The sequence below is a fragment of the Halyomorpha halys genome, unplaced genomic scaffold (assembly GCF_000696795.3).
Source record: "Halyomorpha halys isolate HHAL.00 unplaced genomic scaffold, Hhal_1.1 Scaffold389.1, whole genome shotgun sequence".
Lineage (NCBI taxonomy): Eukaryota > Metazoa > Arthropoda > Insecta > Hemiptera > Pentatomidae > Halyomorpha > Halyomorpha halys.
This window is the reverse complement of record NW_027109532.1, coordinates 790447-812894: the sequence shown is the minus strand read 5'-3', so window position 1 is coordinate 812894 and position 22448 is coordinate 790447. Positions and strand designations below refer to the sequence as shown.

General features: G+C 30.0%; 1 protein-coding gene across 22 annotated transcripts in view; it reads right to left on the bottom strand.

Moving 5' to 3' along the window:
* PMCA (plasma membrane calcium-transporting ATPase 3) overlaps window positions 1-22448 on the bottom strand; it is a 728428-nt gene that overhangs the window by 161007 nt on the left and 544973 nt on the right. For 2 of the 22 annotated variants that reach the window (XM_014422762.2, XM_014422758.2), the window contains exon 1: window positions 11133-11419. The exons of 16 other annotated variants lie outside the window; for them this stretch is intronic. The gene's annotated coding sequence lies outside the window, so the exon portion shown is untranslated. Of the gene's footprint in view, window positions 1-10060; window positions 10127-11132; window positions 11440-17704; window positions 17770-22448 lie in introns of those variants that run through there. 4 more of the 22 variants (XM_014422764.3, XM_014422763.3, XM_067047711.1 and 1 more) reach the window with 4 other exon arrangements.

Here is a 22448-nt window from a genome sequence, read left to right as displayed (position 1 = left end):
GATCTGATGAAAGGTCATCCAGGGATTCAACAATGGTTTGAGAGGAGGAGAGTATTAATTATTAAAATTGACTAAAATATACTTTTAATACAACTTTATGTTTCAGATTATTCTCTTGTTTGTTTTTTAGTTTTTTTTAGAAACAAACAATATTTTGTAAATTTACGTTGGAATAAGATAAAAAAACAAAACAATCGTAGGTAAATTAATAAAACTTTCCATTCCTTTCCCTGTTAAATTGATTAATGAATGTATTAGTATGGCTAACTCGATATATAAGAAATACAAATGTTCAGACGTTTTAACTTTTGACCTTTTTATAAATACCGACTGAGTCTTCCCCTCCACTTATTTATTTTCTATTTTATTAATATAATGGTTACCCGACATGGAAAAATGATACAAACAACAACCGCTAAACAAACAGATATATTTTAATGCAGAGAAGGAAGGAGGAGATTGCCATGGTCCATTACTACAGTCAAGTTGCGAACAGCTGCGCGCTCCAATTGGTTGTCTACCTTCCACAACTGTCGTCTGTAGTTACTTCCAATAGCTACCGCCAAACTTCTCTACATAAATAGATGTGCCGATTTAGCGTCGGACTAAATATCTCATGTCTCGCCGAGAAATCTGTATTAGATTAGGCATTGGCTCCTGCAAATATGGCGAATAAAACAAAAAATAAAAATTATTAACATATGTATGTCATATTTTTTTAGTGAGAAGATAGACCAAGCAATATTAAACAAAAGATGGCATAAATTATTTAATTAATCCCCAATTTGAAATATTATTATAATAATCTCAGTAATTTGTTACTTTTTTTTTAATCTATATTTCTAGGAAAAAGCTGATATAATATCCTAAAAGACTAGAAGTTAAAGGAACGAAGGAACAATGTCTGGTTTAGAGAAAAAAGGATGGTTCAGAAAAAAAAAGCCGAAATCAAGGATAAAGGGATGACAACACCAAAATTTTACCTCTACAAATGGTACTACCAAAATGGTAACAACCGATTTTTTTTGTTTAATAAAGGACTTTACAATCTCAATTTTTTTGTTTTAGCTTTTTTAGAATTTACAACTGTACATAATTATACATTTAGTAAATTTTATGTAAGTTATTATGGAGTGATCCAGGCGTGTTGAGAAAATACCAATTGGTAGCACTCTAATGACGGTTTTAACATCACTAGGTCTCGTGGTCATCTTTTTAGGTGCCTTGGAGGATTGTCAGAAATGGAAGAGGAAGCAAGATTAGAAACTAGTGGGTTTGGATGGTTAGGGAGTTATAATGAAAGGATTGATATATGGTTCTGGCTAGATCGGTCATGGGTATTCATGTATGATTTAATTTGTGACAAAGTAAGGGGCATTGAGGATTTTTCGAAGGATTTTGGATTGTGAGGATTCGATACGACAGGAATTCGATGGTTTAGTGGAGCCCCAAAACTCAACTCCATGTGTCCACATAGGCCTTATTATATTCATGTAGATCAATCTTTTGTAATGAATTGGAAGTTTAGACCGTTTGTCTAGTTAAGTGCTGTATGTGATAGTCGAAATCGACGTGCACTTTCCTGTCTTTTCAGTCTTGTATGAGGATTCCAGACAATTTCAAAAATAAATAATTATATGAAACACAATTTTAAGGTATATTCTATTGTATAATAATACTATAAGAAGTTGGCCTTTTTAATTAGAGGTTTCAGTGTTTGTGCGAAACCATGATGTTTCAAGAGTTTCTGCTTAAGCTGATGATAAAAACAAAGACAATTTTAATCAATCATATCGAATACCAATGCAACAATTTTAACACATATCAAATACAAATTGACTATAATAATATTTAACTCACGATATTTACAATAATTATGAAAAAAATGAATATATATAGCGATATTTAACAATCAAGCTTCAAACTTGGCTCTGATTCTCAAAATTTAGTTTTAATAACAATTTTTCTAAAAGATTTTTCTCTATGCTTTTAAAAATACTAGAATAATAATAGCAATGTTATTTTTCTATTTCTAAACACTCCATTTAAAGTATTTTTGTAATCGGTGACTACCTATTGTTCATTTCGCTGACAAAGCTTAAATATCTGAAATAGCTAGATAAACTAATTAGTGATTCTTCTCTTCTGGCGACCAGATATTAAGAACTTTCCTTTTACTTAAACAAAAATGAGTGTTTAATTTACAAACTTAATTTATTTATAATTACTGAGTAGTTCAAGAAATTAAAAAAAGAGATATATGAGGAGAAAATGGTTGGATATAGCACTAATAAGTTATTTCAACCGTGAAACTCAAAATGTAGAAAATCAACTTTTGTTTTTTAAATTAAAAAAATAAAACAAAATTTTAATCACAAGTAATAGCAACTAGACTTCTTAGTAACTTTTTAATAATGTAACAGGTAAATATATACAACTATTGCATAAACTAGGATATACTAATAAATGTATATAAAACAACAAGAAATTAATAGCAATTAATCATCACTAATCGCTTGATACCTAAAATTTTGGTTTGGTAATTTTTTTTTTTTTTTTTTATAAGATCACTAACAGATCAAAAGAAAAATAGTCCGAAATTTTAAATTCAGTCCTCTATCCTAATTACATGATGTCTAAATTATTAAAACTACGCCAGAATTAAAAGAAATATTTAAAAACGTTACTTTAGGCAAAAATAAAAATGAAAAACCAACTCAGCTTTGAGGCATAATCTTTTTTTTAAACATATAAATATAAATGAATTCATAAGAATCTTAATATGCATATACATTTATTGAAATTCACAACTGGTATTCACTTAAAAATAGGGCTATTAATTGTAATGTAAACTGAAGTATGAAATATACTTGTATGGAATAAGAAAATTGATAGAACTCCAATAAAATGTCTATATAAGAAGGTATCGAGATCACCTTCTTTACAGACGCCTAGAAGGATAATCAAGAATGAAAGAGACATGAAGGTCAGATACAAATGGTTAAAGAGTTTATTATGGAAGGATTGATATTTTGTTCTGGGCAAATCGGCAAATATGGAACACCGAGGTCGTGATGGATGACTTTATTTTTGACAAAGGAAAGAACATTACGGATTTTGGATTGTAATGGAAACAGAAAGAATTCAATGGTTTAGTGGAGCCTCAAAGCTCAACTCCGTAAGTTCAAGTAGACCTCATTGTGGTCATATAAATTATTCTTTTGTAATTAGTTGGAAGTTTAGACCGTTTTTCTAAGTAAGTGTAATAGTCGGAATCGACTACCAGTTTTAATTCATTTTAGTCTTGTATGAGAATTCCAAGTAATTTGCCCATATGTTGTACTAGAAAGCAGATTTGGTAAAAGTGGAGAGATATTAAAGGATACAGGCATAGGTTTACGACGAAGGATAAAAGTGATTTGGTAGAAGTGAAAAAAATATTAAAGGATACTGGCATAGGTTTACGACGGAGGATAAAGGTGTTTTGGTAGGTTTGAATGGAATTTATTTTAAAACTCCAGTTTCGGTACAATTCATCAAGAGTTGTATTTAGAACTGGAGACTTAAGGATACATCAGATGGTTCACATAGTGCACTATGTAATCGGGTTGGGAAATAATTAAAAATATAAAAAATGACAGATAAAATATTAACGAAATTATATTATATAAAAATAATATATTTTTTAAAATATAAAAATATTATTACCACGGCTCGAAAATATTGATTGGTACCGGAACAGTAACCTTCCGGGAGAGGTGAGGATATTTCAAATTATTAAAAAACATCGTAATCCATCGTTACGAACCATGAATAATTCCTTTATGTATGTGGAAGGCCATAAGTGTAATTAAATATATGTTTCAACTATCATAATTTTATTCCAAATCGTGCCCTGATTTATACAAACATTATTTGGATTACCGATGGAAAGAGTAATATCAGTAAGTTATAGCAGAATGCAATAGAACACTTTAGGTATAACACAATTGAAAACAAAAACTAAAAACACACTCAATAAAATCAATTTAAAAAAAAAATATTTTAACGGTTCATTCCTCAGAGTTTAGATATAGATATAGATATATTAAAACTATTGAATGATCTTTATGAGGAGATATAGCTTTACAGTAGAAATGGGTTCCTTGATACAAAAAATTTCCCATAAAATAATAAATTAGCAATGAAACTGGCCAAAAAAGTAAATTGTACTAATAAGCTGATAAATTTCTACTCTCATCATTATAAATACAACATAATCAATAAACATTTTAATCATTATAGTGATAAAATTAATGGATAACTCACGTATGAAGATAATTGAAATGAAACATATAATATCTTAACTAATAACGTTTATTGTAATAACAATGTATGATCAAATTAATAATGATTTTTATTTAAAATAACACTAAAAGAAATGATAAGGAGCCAGAAATCCAATTAGATATTCAGATAATAAAAAAATCAAACTAACAAAAATAATTATCATGGAATACTTCAAATGAACAGCTATAATTATTAATAAATTAAATAAAAAGGATTTCATGCAAAATAACAAAAAAGGGACCCAGAACTACTTTTCAAAACAGATTACAACCTAAAATTAATTTGTGAACCAAAAAATTCTTCATGCCATATGACCAACAAAATTAAAATATGAAATATTTAATTCCCATAGTTAAAATTGAGCAATATGAAAGATATAATTGATATTTTCGGATAAATAATCATAATTTTGGATATAAGATTGTAAATATTGTGACAAAATGTCGATGGAAGAAAAATCGGAAAACACAAAAAATCAGAATATCGAAAATTGTAAAAAAAACAACAAATTCTATCGTACTGGCCTAATATATTAAATTACAACATAAATTTATTTTTTAAAAATACTGGATTGTGACCATATAATATAAAATTGAAAATATCAAGAAGCAACACACATAAAATGTTAATTACAAAGCAGACAGAAGAAAGTTAAATCATCAATGTTCTAATTTATTAATAGAATGGAAATAAATAGATTGGTTACATACAATTATAACAAAAATCTTATAATTTTATTTATTATAATAAAATAAAAACTGAAAACAACTAAGTAATAAATATATAAAAATAATTCAGGATAATTGAATTTTAAATTTAACTAAATGAGTGAAAGTAAAGATAGTAAGTGAACTACAACAAGGAAGAGATAAAAGGGTCAAAGTGCAAGTAAGAATATTCTAAACAATCAGATGTGACAGTGGATAGTTGATAGTACTCTTCAATTGTATGTAATTAAAATATTTACGTATGACGAAACTATTGATATCCTTTAAAGAGAAATAATCTAGTAAGATTTAAAATTATGTAAAATTAATTAATTCAAATTTTTTGTTTTAGAAATTTTTAAAATATATATGGTAGCTCAATATTAATATTTAATATAATTGCAGAATTTCGTAGTGGAATGAAGCCACAAAACGATAACGTGTTATAACGATTTATTAGTTTATAACCAAAATTGATAAAAAAGAAAGGGAGGGGGTCTAGTTGCTATTACTTTTGACTAAATTGAAAGGAATAACTACGAAACTAAAAAAAAAATTGTAATTTAATACGATTAAGACAAGACAAGATTTTTTCTCCCCCAAACCATCACGACTCTGCAATACGGAAAACGAAAAGAAACGTTACAAAACAAATGACTTGAGTAACAAGATTTGACTTTGTTGAGAATGTAATATTTATTTACCAGCACAAAATGTATTCAAATGGCAATGTGTATCTGAGATCATAGAATACATAATGTTCCATGAATAATACCTCTTATACCATGAAGCAAAGCAAACGGATAGAATACTGAAAATTCCTTAAACTCATTCAGTAATTTAGAATAAAAAATTACACATCGTACATTATATATTATCATATTTATGATATTGATTAATATTGTAATAAACTTAAATATCGTCAGCATTGCTGTGTAAGCTTAGATAGTTATATCTTGCTCACTACAGCTGTGGGCCTGATACAAAATGTCCATAGGCTGACATAATTTGAACTCATCGTTCTGACTCAGACCTAAATGGTGGATTTCGGAACGATTCAGCAAAAATAGAACAATTAAAAATCTTTGAAACTGCTATTATTTATAATAAAAGTTTATATTAATCAAACCTAGTTTATTTTATTGAATAGCGAAAATTTTAAATTTCTGTATCGACCTGATTACAACTATCCTGAACTCAAAAAATTAATAAAAATTAATAAATTAGTATTTATTGGTGAGAATTTGATGAAACATTTGATATTCTTTGATCCATTTATACATACGTACATGCATACATACATATATATACCGATAAATATTGCCATTTGAATGTTTCTAATCTTATCATTTTATTGAAACATTTATTTACTAATAAATTAAAATTGATACTAGAAACTTCTATTGAATATATATTGGAACTTTAAACATCTTAAGAAATGAGGAACGAAAAAAATAAAGAATTAAATAAGTACGATTATAACTCGAGGATTCCAGGGTCAATGGTTATTCTGATAATGTACTAATTCTTGTAGCAAGACTTTGGCAATGTTATTGACTAATAATACATTTATAAATTAATGTAATTTATTGATGTTTATCCTTGAGGTAATTTATTTATCACCAATCGATAAATATACCCTAATCATAAAAAAAAAAGTTAACGACAAACAGAAAAAAAAAATTCAGACTGGAGACTAATAAATTAAAAAATAAGATAATTTACAACCAATATAACTTTACTTTACTCTAAATAAATTGGTCAGTAAGGGAAGAATTTCTCTTACACTATCCTTCGAACAAGAACTGATTTTTTTTTTTGTAAGAAAAAGGTTTGGAGACTATGTTTTACTGAACTACACATTGTTTATTTCTAAAACTGAGGTGTGTTTGTCCAGTTAGATTTAGTAGAGGTAAAGAAAATAGAAACGAACGCAGGAAAATATACAAGAACAAATAAATTAAATGTCGAGTAGCGTAAAATTTATAATATTGTACATACGTAGTTTGGGAGTATAAATATATATACCTCAAAAGCGTGTATAAGGGTTGGTGAGGTTTACAAAATATGTTGTCAGTAATCGTGCATTTCATTTGATTCAATTACATCAGTGCATATTTTAATGCAAGCATACATTTTATGCAATTATAAATAATACTTACGCTACATAATTCCATTAGTTTTTATCGAAACAATTTAGTTTAAAAATGAAATAATTCCATGTACACCACTTATAAAACTTAATTTAAGGGTAAGTGTGACTGCTTGGGAAATATGGATGTCAAAATATTTGACAATATTTTATAATTCATCAATGGTGGTGCTCCTACCATTCAATATTTTTTAATAAGTAAATTATGAAATATGTCAAACAAATCAGATGAATTAATTTTTTTTTTTTGCAAGTTATTAATCATATAATAAGCAATCATACAATACCAAAAATGGTATAATATTAAAATAACTGAAAAATGTTGATATATTAAACCAAAAATTTAAAAAAAAAAAAAAAATCGAAAAGAAATTTTCTAATAATGGTGTGATAACCCCTTCCCATACTGCAAGCGACCAAACAGCTTTGCAAGCCTATATTTCCCCGTTACTCCCCGCCCAAGGAATTTCATCAAAAGAGCTCGTTATTCAGAAATTCCCTACGAAACTTTCAGTGTCATTCCTGCAAGTTTTAAACGGAGTTGGAAGTTAAAAACAATTAGGGAACGTTTTGAATTTAATTCATAACCACTTTAACGAAATTTAATCACCGCGTGAAAAAGCGAATAACGAGAAATGAATTACTAAAATTAAGACTTTCAAATTTATAAACAAACTTCATAGATACCGAAAAATAGTTATAAAATGCATCTTTTTATCACCACGAGGTTACTTAACTTAGATATACTATAATTTAAGTATGTGGGAGTAGCTAAAAATGTATGTATATATATTTGCAACATACTAATTATAAATAACAGTCTTTTTTATGACACTGGTAGCACAATTTTTTTTTTTAAATTAGGAAGATGAAGGTGGAAGGTACGATAGATTTTTCTTGTAAGAGTTTCTCCAACGAGGTCACATATAAAAAATATCACTAATTCAGAGATGAAATATTTTTTTTCTTAAAGCTTAAATTGAATTGTTTATCCAATATCTTAAACATATATATCCTATTGTGTCATAAGACTCAACACCAAACATCTAATATTGAATATAAAAACAAAAGAACGTTCCATCGAATAATTATAAAAATCATAAGAAGCAGAACGGACAACTAACAAAATAATCCTTAATAACATCCATAAAGACCTCAATGAAGGGCAATAATAACATTAAAGAGACATAAAGGAGAATCTAGAAGTATAAGTTTCGTTTAGGCCCAATTTCCATTAATAATCTGATATGCTAACTAAACGCGATCTAACATACATTAGCCTTAATAGAGCTACACCGCTTAATCTATAATTCAATATCGAAAGCACACTGCAACAAAACATCAAACAGTGCCAACTATAATAATCCAGAGCGAAATTGGAAATCGATCCGAATTTTCGAAGCTTTTTAAAAATTATTTACGGAAATTTAATAATTTTTTCAAGTCGGCATAAGTCTGCTTTTTGGGAGCGAGTAAACATTGAAATTTGAAAAAAAAATTTTATGGTTTTACGATTAAGATAACACAAAAATAGAGATAAGAAGACTCTAGTAGCCCTAGATAACACATATCAGAAATTAGATGAAATTTTTCTTCTTCTCTAGTTTTTATTTCACATTAAACATCCATATATATGTCTAAATGAGGAAATTTAAATTTTTTAAATATTTAAACTTCAAGATAGGAAAAAAACATCAATATTGCAGAAATTATTGCTTATATAAATCATTATGTACATTTCTCATTAATAATTAAAAATCTAAATAATCTTATTGAATAATTTTTCTTTAAGATACTAAAATAAAAAATAAGCCATGATCCGAATTAAAAAAAAAAGTTGGATTTAAAATATTTTGGGTCGATCAATGGATTTTTTTCTCTCACAGGCATGCGCTTTCTTTTTTTTTTTTTTTTTTTTCTTTTTTTGTATTATTTTGGTTCAAATTAATAATAATAATTTCAATAACAGTTAAATTGAACCTTTCATTGATTTGAATAGACCTTGCCTATTTCATTAAATGGACTCCTAGATTCCGATATTGTTCAACGTGGATATGACATTGGAACTCACAATTGTAACTAATTGCCACTATCCCTAACTGTTCAACCAATTTCAAACGGGCTAAATGAAATTAATTTTTTTAATGGAGTTAATTTTTAAAATGTGTCAACTGACGTGCACGATCCTATTAGTGACAATTGATTAATTAGTTAAAAACTACTCAACATTAAGCTAATTCTTTTAATTGTCAGAATAAAAACACACGAACGGACGAAGCGTCAGCGCTTGGATGTAACATCCACGCACATTTCTGTCGGTAGGTGTCATCCCAACCGGGGTAGCACCATCCCATCAAGATAGGACTCATTGAAATGCAAAGCTTGTAATAAACTCTCTGAGCAAAGCGATAAGACTGACGAATAAAAATTAATTAAATTGAAATTTTGGTTTTATTAAACGAACTCAATTATACAATTATACTCCCACCAATTCTAAAATTCCCGCATTTAAATCCTTATTGATACATATATATCAATCATGTATTTAATAATTTAATTGTAATTATTAGGCAAGTCCAGAGTTTATGAAGATTGTGATATTTTATATATTTTTTCGATTAAAATCATCTTTGCAAATTATGAAATCTAATGAATTATCATATTTTTCAAGATAAAAGAATATCAATTTTACTATATATATGACCAGTGAATTCTTTTCTTAATGAAAAATACAGTTAATTAAAAATAAGCATTACAATGTGCCATAATAGTCAAATAAATAATTACAGAAAAATAATGTGAATGTTAAATTATTAAAAAAATAAATTTGAAATTATTATCATGGTATAAATTCGTTTCTACTGAACCTCACCCGAGAGCGATTGGAGTATTCCCATAGGTCCAATAGAAAATTTTATTTTTACTACAGTTTGGAGTTGATGACGTAGGCTGTTCGATACCGAATGCTGGTTGCCGTCAGTTCACGTGTAGTTGATGTGAAGCCACTAGCAATGATGAGACATAAAGCAATCTAATTAATTTGTAGTCTTTATCAGCTATTTATAAAGTGGGACCCCCCTCCAAGAACCCTTTTCACATGGGCACATCGCCTAGGACCGGTGGAACAGTCGGATCCTCAATTGTGAAAATATTTGTTCATCAAAGGTGGAAAAAGCGTAGGGCTGGTAAGCAGAATGGACGCTAGGGTTAAAACAAATATTGAGTTGTGTCCCTTAACTGGGTTACACCTTGTCTAGGGGGGCTTGCCACAGTCCCTACGCCAATTAGAGAATACTACGGCCCAAAAGGAATTCCTGTTTTGTTTTTTTGACTTTCCCTTTACTATTTTGTTTTTTAATTCTTTCATTCACTTTTATTTTGTTACTATTTATGGAATTACTTTTATCTTATCAGCTCACTTAGCCGGGGCAAAATAGGATAGATATGGTACACTAGGCAACGAGTTATTCCTTTCTAAACCGACTCAAATATCACAATAGAAAATAACTAACGTAACTCCAATTTTACGTATATGCAGTCGTACAACAGCACAAGCGTAACACGATATGCCGGCACTGTTTCTGAAATGCTGACTTGGATGGTGTAGTATATCGAATAGCATCCAATTGTGGAAGCCGGTAAAAGCCGTATAAGGTGCAAACGGACAGAAAATAGTTCCGAACATTTTAGGGGGCATTCCTGAAAAAGAGGCCAGAAAGAAGCTGTCCAATCCCAAATATTTCACTAGGAAGTCCGATTTCGATATCACTGCCTTCGAATACTAAAACCAGAACCGAAATGCTACCTAAATTTTTAGTGAATAACACTAATGTGGAATGGAAATCGAAAATTCACTGAATCGATAGAAACTTCTGGTTCGATCACTCACTAAGACACTTCGGAAAGAAATAACTAGAAGTATACCAAACTGCACATATACATACCTTTTCAGGATATCAAAGCCGGCTGGTCACTTGAGTTCTTTTTATCACTGGAATATTGTTGACATAAAAATCCCGAGGTCAAGATACAGGGATAATACTGAGATTCAAAAGGGAAGGGTAAAAACGGAAATGTTGGTGAAACGGCCAAGTTCCATTTGAACGGTACTAGACAATTAGAGATGCCTGGTGGACAGCTATCTATGAGATATACGAAAGGTAATTAGTTACCGGTATAGAGCTGCGAGGAGAATGGTACGTCCTGGAGAGAGGCTAGGAGAGGACTGGCTCCGCGTAACAGGTCCTCGCTCCTCTCTGCGCATGCCCCTACCCCCACCCTCTCTCCACTCCCTCAAGGATTCTTCTCTCTCTCATCTCTCTTTTTATCTCACTCTCTCTCAGTATCTCTCATCTGCGTACCAGCATCACAGTAACCGCATCCGCAGTCCCTCTCAACGTTGCCGTCAATGCGGGAACTGTATTTGCACTCAGGGCGCAGCCCACCTTGGCTCTTTGCTCATGGTTCATTTGCCGATATTTTGCAGGAATGTCTCATGACCGGAATGGATAGGATCAGTTGAGTGTCGTAGGGCAGCGGTGCAGGAGGGGATCACTTTGTTGTACTCCAACCCTTAAGCCATCCCTACACTTACCAACTAGTAGTCATCTAATGCTCTTTTTGTAAAAATGATTAAAAACAATGTTGCTAAATCAATATTCGTGTAAGTAATTGATTCTACAGTAAAAACCAGGATTTTTTTCTTTAATATTCTTATTTTGTTTTTCAATAATATTTTAAATACAGTAACGAAAAACTCCTCTATCCGTTATAAATGGATCTTCATTCCTAAATGTTCGATTTATCGACCTAGTAAAATTGACAATATTATATGTAACAATATAACAAACATTAACAAATAATAGGTCTATACTGTAAAACGCTTCGTCTTGTTATTTGTTAAATTATAATTTAAAATAATAAGTATTAAACTATTGTAGTCTATATCGTGACTATTGGACCTAAACAAGTTTATTTGCGATTGAAATGATTAACAAAATCGTTTTTATTACCGTTGTCTCCGAGTGGGTAGGGCGTTTGGAAAAGATCCAAATTGACAATATTGTAGCACAGTCTGTCTGAATATAGATTATTCATTGCCCAGAGTAAAATATTTATTTAACAATTGTTTTTTTTTATTAATTAATTACGTTTGATTTTCGTTTGCTGTTCTCTCATATTTTCTCAAAGAATATAAAACTGCAACTTTATGAATTATTCGAGTTGAATTGACATTGTGTCCCAATTTATAAATTATTGCTTCTCCTTTATTTGTTCCTTTTCGAAAATAATCTTTATTTTATATGCGACTTTGTAATTTTAATATTTTACGTCTGTTACCATGTTACGCGGCCAACACCCCCCTTTCTTCAAACAGCATTCTATAGAAAAAATTAAGTTTGCTCGAAAAAAAAAAAAGTGTTCATAACCTCTGAGAAGGATCTGAACCATGTTTTCGAAGAGCTGACGCCATATGGCCTTTTCATGATTTTCAGGTCAGTGAGGACTGGGAAGCGACATTAAATTCTATCATGGTTAAAACATTTATATCGAAAATCATTATTTTTATATTACTGAACCCGCGTGAGTAATTTAGATGAATCAATTATTCTGGGATTACATCTACTTGATAGTGAGATAATGAAATAAAAAAAAAGAGATAATGTAATCTACATTATTAATTATTTAATGTAATTATATATTATTAATTAATTAATATGAAATTACTTAATACAATTGAATTTTATAATTGTGTGTTAAACAATTGATATTTAGCCCACTTATTAAGCCAAAGTTTCAAACAATTGTATTCCATTATTTTGATTTAACCCCGGTCCGATTCGAAGATTGAAATTCACTTTAGGTATCATTTTTTCTAAAAAATCGATTTTAATTTGTCCACCATATTAATTTTTAGGACATTGTTTGTGGCCAAATACACAGTTTCGTAGAGTTTACAAAAAAATAAATATACAAATATTTTAAATGTGTTTTTGTAAATTAGAATAAAAAATAATGTATAAAACCCATTCCCATTCTACCTAAGTAAAAAAAATAAATAGATTTTAAAATTTCATTTCAGACATTTTTTAAATGTTAATTGTAGTTATAGCATACCTCTAAAGCTCAACATATGGTTCAATAAAAAATCATCAAATAATTTTTTCAAAACTTGTGCTATAAATTTTTTCCTCTTTTTGAATCAGCCGTCACCGATTATTGAAGGGTCTGGTATGGGGTGGCGTATTGTGGTGAAGGGTGTTTCACTAAGGGGTCGGATTTATCTGGCCCCGTATCACCACCAAATGAGAAGCCCCAAACCGTCCCCCCCATCAATTAGGCAATGGATGATTACTTATTCTGAAGTCCTTTGAATGATTATGTTCCGTATAATTTCAAATTAGTAAGTCTTTGAAAACTGAGGAATTATAAAATGAGATAGCTGTAAAATAATTATGTAATTAACTGCGGGATAATTAATGATAATACACCGTTGATTACAGGATCTTGATTGAATTATTAATCTTCATTCACAGGAAAGAAATAAATGAAATATTTGAACGTTTAGGGTCAAACAGAAATTCTTCAACCGCCAACATAAAATATTATTATGAATTTTATAAATATTTCCCAAACTAACTTGGAATGCTCACACAAGACTGAAAAGACAGGAAACTGCACGCCAATTTCGACTATCACATACAGCACTTAACTAGACAAACGGTCTAAACTTCAAATCCATTACAAAAGACTGATATACTTGAATATAATACGGCCTATGTGGACACACGGAGTTGAGCTTTGGGGCTCCACTAAACCGTCGAATTCCTCTCGTAGCCAATCCATACAGTACGAAATCCTTCGTAAAATCCTCAATGCTCCTATATATACAAATAAAATTCTCCGTAAAGACCATAATGTTCCATTCCGTAACCGGTCTAACCCGAACCAGATAGCATTCCTTCCATTATAAACTCCCTAACCACCTAAGCCCACTAATTTCTAACCTTGCTTCTTCTTCTATTCCTGTCAATCGTCTGAGAAGAAGGTAGACTCGAGACCTTCTAATGTAAAAATGTTATTAGAGTACTACCAATGGGTAGTTTCTCTACGTGCCTGTGTCATACCATAATGATCTTACATAAAATTTACTAGATGTAATATTATGTACAGTTGTAAATGTCAATAAATAAATTAAAAATTAAATATTTTCCTCACATTTTAAATGCAATCTTGAATCTCTGTTGAGTCTGATTAAACAATTATAAATAATTCTCCTTGTGAATTCATTTCGATTCTAATAAAGTGGAATCTGCGTACCGTATACAATGGAATTAAGCTAAAAATGATTCGAAGGAGCTCAAGTGTTCTCTTTTGTCCTGGCCACCAACATCAATTGTTTAATTTTTATTTTTCCTCCACTGGTCCAGTTGTTTAGTATCTTATTGAATTCCTGGATGTAGGTGGTTATAATGAGAATATCTCTTTAATTATACTGTATGAGAACAGTTCAGTAGTATCATGGGATTACATTTTCCCACATAATCCTTTCTTTTGTCTGTCAATTTTATTATTAATGTAAATACTACGCCTTGACTGTTGTTGACGTATCGGGTGGGGTAACTGGTGGTAGTCATATGCTACTCCTTACAGCGTTAATTCAAATTTTGTTTGAAGGTTTCACAGCTGGAGAATCAAAATAAATCCTAACAAATCCCACCAGATCACCTTTACTCTCCGTCCTAAACCTCTACTCTCCTGCCCTATTGTATCTTTTTTTAACATCCCACTAAAGCCTGTTGAACAGAGTCACTACTTGGGACTCCATCTTAACAAGAGACTTACTTGGAATCCTCACACTAGACTGAAACGACAAGAAACTGCTCGTAGATTCCGATTACTGCAACACCTACTTGACACACGCTCTGAACTTCCCATTTACTTGAAAAACTCTTATACACTATGATAATCAGACCGATTTGGACATCTAGAATTGAGCTTTGGTGCTCCAGCAAACCATCAAATTTCTCCCGTATCCAATCCTTGCAATCCAAAATCCTTGACAGTCCTTATTGCGTCACAAATAAACTCATTCATAACCTCAATATCCCATTCGTTGCAGATTTGGCCCGAAATAGATATGCTTCATTTCATTCCAAAATAATTACCCATCCAAACCAGTTACTTCTTTATTTTTCATCCTTAACAATGTCTGATAATTCTCCGAGGCGTCTGAAAAGAAGATGGTCACGGGATCTTCTAATTTAATGTTATGATTGAAGTACCGTCATTGGGTGGTACCTTTCTAAGATTATCATGTGTTTTGTAACATTAATCACATTTACTTATTGTATTTTTTACGCAGTTGTAAATTTCAATAAATGAATAAAAAAAAAAAAATCGAATTTTTTAGATGAGACTATCTAAGTAGTTGTTATTCTATTCCCTGGAGGGTGAGTAGAGCTGTTCTAGAAATCCCCAGAAGACCCACGAATCGATTCTGGGCCTTGTCACGCAGCCATACGGCGATTGACAATGTTTACTAAACGTAATGAATTGTTTAATTTTTTATTTATTCTTTTAGGATAAAAAAAAATTAAACAATCAATACTCACGAAAAACCCGTTAGAAAGTTAATATAAAATCTATAATATATCTGTTTTATATTATCACACAAAATTTATCGTTGACTGAATAAAATTATTGACCTGAAAATGAAAAAAAGTCTTGTTGAAAAGTGTGAGTGGCCCGCCCATGTGCAGACGGGCCGACCTATATTAGCAGTTGTCGCTAGAAATCATTCCTGAATGTGTCATTCAATAAGATTAAATGATATATAGATGAATTAGATGATTTTTTTTTCATATTATACATCTTTACTTATTGTGAATGATCAAAAATAAAATAATTTTTTGTTTGAAAATGTTTATTACATCTTCACGATTGACAAATGAAAAAAAAATACAAATGTAGAAAAACGTTTCTCATATTCACAGCTTAATATTAAAGAAAAATAATTATCAATGTTGTTTCTATATAAAAAATAATCAAATTTTATTATCCCTCTTCTATACAACATTTTTTTTTAGTGATCACCGTGTAATATTTTGTTTTACATAGAATGTGGAAATTTATTTTTTTTAAATTGAAGTATAAATTAAAATGCTGGGATAAGGACTTGAAATTTATTTTTTCCCTGCATATACTAATAATACAGTTTGAACTACAGAATACAGTAAATTACAGTTATACTATTTGATCACGAGTAGTACAAGGAGTTAGTAATCCCCTAGTTATCGCTAAAACATTATTTATTTGTTGAAATTTGTAAATATAATGTAAATAATACATTAAATAAATATTTATGAGATTTTAGTGTTTCTTGGAAATGAAGGCAATGAACAAATTTACACAATCTTATTTTAATGCGGTAAAGATCATCACAGAAGTTAAATTACAATTAATTTTTTCTTAAACTATTATGTTGATCGATAAATGAAAACTAAGCTCGACCTCCAGATTTTTTCTTCATTAAGGGTACTCATTTTATGAGGCTGGGTTGACTCCTGTAGTCTCCCGAAACCACAGGGCTGACTCACTGAGAATAAATAATTATCTGTCACATTCGGATTCAAACCCGGGTCCTTGGAGTTAGTCAACAATTGAGCCACCTCACTCCCCATAAAAATATATATAATTTTTATTAATTAAAAAGTGTTTGAAATTCTTAAAAGTGAAATGCATTGTTGAGTAAATAACCCCTATAAAGCTACAACTCTGAAAACAGGGATCGAAAGTTTTTTATTATATTATAATATACTATTTTATTTATTTGTTTTGAATTAAATGATTATCTTTTTTCAAATTACAAAAGAACGTTATCATTTATTACATAAGTATTTATATACCCCGGTACATTACTTTAATAAATGTGATTAATATCAAGAATGATTTATTTACTGATCTTTTATCAAAAATTTCGTATTATAAGTAATGTCCCTGACCACATCATTCCGTATAAACGGGGTTCTACTGTCCCTATAATTAATGTGTAAACTTCACCTTAAAGGAAATAACCCAATCATACTAATAATACTCTTTTTCTCCCATTTTATATATATATCTAAAAAAATATTTAACAAATAAATCATATACTATGATAAGACAGAGGGATAAATTGTTATGAAGTTGTCAGAGTTCTACATTGATAAATTGAAAACGAAATATAGCCATGTTTGAAGAACAACAGACCACGGGAGGTCCTGTCGTCCCGAAATAATTGTCATAACAGAAGGACTGCCAAGATAGAAGAAATGTTTTCTTTTCCGGTATCTCTTGTATTTATATAAGCCAGATGTATGAACTAACAAGACTTCACATTCAAGGTACATGTAATAAAAAATTATAAATGATACATGTGTTAAGAAAGCCACAAGTAGAATTTTAAATCGACTAAAAAAAAAAAAAAAGAAAAACTTTTTGGCAAGCGATAGTAAAATCTCTGGAAATTCCTCACCTTAGAAAGTTATTTTAACCCTTGTACGAAGGTAGGCCGACAACGATTTGCAGGGGCTAGGAGGAACAGATAATAACCGTAAACGGTAACTGACTGACGGTAGCCAGGGTAACTTAATGTTTAAAGGGTGGGGATGGTGGAGTTCTGGAGGGGGTTACCTTATCAGTTCAATTCCACCCTAATTTTTTTTTTTTTAAATTGATTCACCCTTATAAAATAATAAAAAATGTATGAATTTTAACAACAAATCATGTACATATATATATCTGTAAGTGTGCACGTGTGTGTTATTCCTTTTGTACATACACACGGAGGTTCTGAATTTCAGCAATTGTACAGTAAAAAGGAAGAATCTCTAATTTCGATAAAAAAAAAAAAATGTTTTTAAACTTGATTTTTTTGTTGATGTGTTTCTAAATTACATTTTCAAAGAAAAAAAAATCATGTTTCATTAAAGTTTTAACTCGTTCATATTTAATATTGAATTCGCTGAAGCGAGCGTGAGATTTGAAGCCAAACATTTCATATACAGATTAATGTTTGTAATTATTCACTAATTCCATCCAGTGGAATTGCCTTCAGTCCTGGTCAATGTTCATAGCGTATTAATATTTACCTTTCATCCATGAGCATATATTATTATTATTATTATTAAATTATAAACGAAAGGATAGAAATGAGTCAACTGATTTCCTATTACTTTTAATAGGTTTATGATAAAAAAAAATGTATATGAATTGGGGTTTGCATATAAAATTGAAAATATAAAAATTAGTATGAGTATAAAGAAAAAGACAAATTATTGATTAATAATTATTTATCCTACAGTTAAATATTCTGGCCCATATTTACGATTTATTTACAGAGTATTGTATCGAGTATATAATGATATAACGAAATAAAAGTAATAATTGAGATTTGAATGCGTAAAGTGTACTTCAAGTTTTGGACTTGAATTAAAGTTTATTGTTACCAGTTGTGCAACAAATTCAGATTTTTTTTTTTTATCAATCGAATAGTTAATTCTATAAATTTTAAATATATAACATTTATTAATATATACACGAATCGATTTGGTTCTTTCTGAAGAATGAAGAAAAAATATAACTTATTTCTTTAAATGATTTTATAATCATAAAAACCTGATGATGCTTCAAGTAAGGTAAGTTGTAGTACAAGTATCATATTCGTTTTTTGTGTCGTCTGAAGCACTTGAATACCATTTTTTTAAAGGAATTAAAAACTAAAAATTCTTGAACTTTATTTGCAGGATTTTTTTAATTTCTCAATGTCCATTGTGCATATAATAATTTATAGCTCCTCCACGTTTTATACAAATCCTATGTTACTACAACCTTTGAAAAGCTGAATGTCTTCCAACCCATATTAACATTTAGACTTGCCCTTATAAGGGCGGGATATTAGATTAAAATAAAGAAAAACCTTTCAAATGTTTTATTTTATATCTCCAGTTCTAATTCGTTTAATTAGGTACGGTTTGTAATTAATTTTAACTAAATACATTAATTGATATCCAACGTTGAGTTAGTTTAATTTAATCTGTATATTTACCTTCCATGACTATATATTTTTGGTTTTGTCACTATTTGAGCTTTAGTATCTCAGTAGTAAAATACTTATTTAAATATTTATTCTGTTAATGTAGCCGTGAGTCAACCCTGTGGGTTCAGAAGCTCTCCGGGCTGCCCCCAGCTTCACGGAGTGGGAACCCTTAATTGGGAAAAGATCTGGCGGTCTAGCGTGATTCAGACTAAGCTCACCTCCTAGCACAACTATTGGTCTAGTAACTGTACTTCCTTACTAAGTACTACACCCTTCACCACTCATGAGCTGTAGAGGTACACATTTATAATTTAAATATTTTTATATTATAATTAGATGTAGGATTCATACAAACATTTTTTTTTTTTAATAATTTATTTATTGATATTTACAACTTTATACATATATACACATCAAGTAAATTTTCTGTAAGTGATATTATGACATGATAAAAACATGTGGATAATCTACCCATTGATAGAACTCCAAAAACATTTCTAAAGGAGAAGATCTTGAGGCCATCTTCTTTTCAGACGTCTAGGAGGATTATTAGGTAGTGAAGGAGAAGCAAAGTTAGAAACGAGTTGGTTTGGGGGGTTGGGAAGTTTATTATGGAAGGTATCTGGTTCTGGCCAAATCGGCAACATAGGGGACATTGAGGTCCTGATGGATGATTTGATTTGTGACAAAGTAAGGAGCATTAAGAATTTTAGGAAGGATTTTGGACTGTAAGGATTGGATTCGAGAGGAATCAGATGGTTTAGTGGAGCCCCATAGCTCAACTCCGTTTGTCCAGATAGGCCTTATAATAGTCATGTAGATCAGTCTTTTGTAATGGATTGGAAGTTTGGACCGTTTGTCTAGTAAATGTTGTAATACATTTTTAAATAATAAAAAAATATACTAATTTCTCTTATTTTTTTGCTTTCGTTCTTCTAATTTTGACAGATTGTATTATTTCTCATCAATAAAAAAAAAGAATAAAATATCTATTCAAAACCGTATTATGATATAAAATTACTTTATTTTCCAGAAAACAGGAACATAAATAATTTTGTCTTATTATATTAAAAAAGAAATATTTTTATATATCCATACTTTCTAAATAAAAAACTGCACAAGAATTAATTAATTTTATAAGGGGCTAAACATCAGATTACAAGCTGTGAATATTGAGACGATATAAAATGATTCCGATGGTGAAGATTTTAAGTTGTAACTTCAAAAAAAAAAAAAGATTTCAAATTATTCTGAAAGTGAGTTAGAACTCCTTTGTCCACACGTATTTGAGAGCGAAATAAAATATTTTTGAAATACACTTGTCTGAAAGTCAGTTAAAATGATATTTTGTCAACATCGTGTCGACTTTACTCCATCCTGGCGTTTTACCCATCACCCTGGTGTGAAATTGTTTAAAAAAAAAAAAAAAAAAGGAAAAATTGCTCCTGTATATTTACTTTCATACCTGCGTCAATGTATGAGTGCTCTCGTGTTCCACTTACCGACCGCGGTTTAAAAATAAGTGTTGTAATCACAGCGTGCGCAGGATAGCAATAAAATAAAATATTTATAATACTTTTAAACAAACAGCTTTAGACGTAATATTATATCTCAGGGTCCATAAATATCTCCATCCTTTTTCCAAAAGAGTTCATAGCGTCATTACTAGATAAAGCGGTTTGGCTGTTAAATGAAAGCAAAGGGCTTAGAATATTGTTTTAATAGAGCGGGCGTTAATTGTGAATTATATTTATGCTGTGCGTTTGGAAATTTATGTTTGAAGTTTTACCCCTTTCTGTGGTAGGGCTAAATTTTAATTAATGGACGAAGTTGAGTTCTATGTAACTTCTATGTACTTAAGATCTGCACAAAACTAGTATTTAACATTAAATGAAATAAATATTCACAAAGTTTACGGAGATTTATTTCGAAAAATAAATTACAATAATATCAATTCCACACATTACAAACAGAAAGAGAGACTAAATTCGATTAAATTAATAAATTGTATTTAATTCCAGGTTGTGTATTTACTTCAGGAGCAAGAATGTTACGTCTAATATTTGTCGAGAGGGCCAAATTTTAAATTTCCCAGCAGTTTTGAAAGGATTTCCAGCTATATTTTCTAATTTTCTCAGCTATATTATGTAATATCTTTTCATAGTTATCCAGGTAAAAAAAAAAATTATTTGTCAATTAAAATCACAACTTAATTCTGAGAAAATGACCCCGAAACGTTTTTTTAATTGTTAAATAAATTATGATTTCAATAACTAAATCATTTTTGAAAAATACATTTTACCTAAGAAATTATGAAATAATCTGAATACTTTCTATGAGTACATATAAGGAATGAAATATTTTAAATTTTTAATTAAATTATTTTAGGTTGGAACTGTGCAGATTCGAGTAAAAAACGTTATTCATTTTAGGAAGGAAAAGTTTAGAAAAAACGTTGTTTATGTTTGCCTAATTACCTTTAAATTTAAAAGAAAATTCAGAATTGAAAATGTGGGCCTTTTTATTAACAGACGACTCAGATACTGTTAGAAGATTCAAATGAAAATAATTTAACTTTTTATAACAGATTTTTAAGATAGAACTTAATGCTAAATGATATATATTGATGCTTCAAAAAAAGATGAATGATATATCTGCTATAATATTCCGTAAAAATTTTAAAACAGACCTCATTAACAAATTCCTGGTTAATTGATTGAGTATTGTGTAATAAAACGAGTATTTTATTGTTATGGGGGTAAAATAAACTATATTTTCATATTTAGGCAGGTATTTTTGCTAAAAAGACCTTGTAGTTCTTAGACCGCCGAACCAGCCTTCTCCACGCATGGCCTGTCTACTGTTTTCCAGTTTGCTGCAAGCAGCTCTTTCACATCTTTGTTGATTCGGTTTATCCTTCTGGCTTTTAGCCTCCCTCGAGATTTGACAATGATTGCTTCGAGCCACATGTCCCTCCCATCATAACCTCCGTGATTTCATACCATGAGATATTGACTGACCAGTCTCTGCAAGCTGCTCACTGTAAATTCTTCTCCTCTTATGTGTTAGGACTCCAATCCCAGATCACTCTGTCTCAGATTTTACGAAGGACTACAGATCTCTCGATTCTGCTTTCTAGATTACCTGTTAGAACGCAGGTCTCGCAGCCGTTGATATAACA